Source organism: Berghia stephanieae, chromosome 3 (assembly GCF_034508935.2).
Source record: "Berghia stephanieae isolate SIO BIC M18660-M18661 chromosome 3, UCSD_Bste_1.3, whole genome shotgun sequence".
NCBI lineage: Eukaryota > Metazoa > Mollusca > Gastropoda > Nudibranchia > Aeolidiidae > Berghia > Berghia stephanieae.
In genome coordinates this window covers 74044131-74044800 of record NC_088362.1, presented here as the reverse complement: position 1 = coordinate 74044800, position 670 = coordinate 74044131, and positions in this window count along the sequence as shown.

Genomic DNA, 670 nt, shown 5'->3' with positions numbered 1-670 from the left:
TTTTCTAATGTAAAAGCCAAGAATAGTCTTTGTTATGGAATAATAATAATAATAATAATAATAATAATAATAATAATAATAATAATAATAATAATAATAATAATAATAATAATAATAATAATAATAATAATAATAATAATAATAGTAATAATAATTTTAAAAGATTAATAATCATAATAATAATAATAATCATAATGATAATAATAATAATAATAATAATAATAATAATAATAATAATAATAATATGATGATGATGATGATGATGATGATGATGATGATGATGTCATGATGATGATGATTATTATTATTATTATTATTATTATTATTATTATTATTATTATTATTATTATTGTTGTTGTTGTTATTATAATACCTAATAATAATACTAATAATAATAATAATAATAATAATAATAATACTAATAATAATAATAATAATAATAATAATAATAATAATAATAATAATAATAATAATGGGGGGGGGCGAGGTGCGGGCGGAGGTGACGCGATGATGTCGAAATTTGCCACGTTAGTTCCTCTTGGAAGCGATGCAATAATTGGTGCATCGTTGTCTGCTCTGTGTGGATGGGAACGGTGATTGTGCTGAGATTTAAAATGGTACACCGAAAGGACATAAACTAAGCTTTGTTTTGATATATTTTGTCAATTTC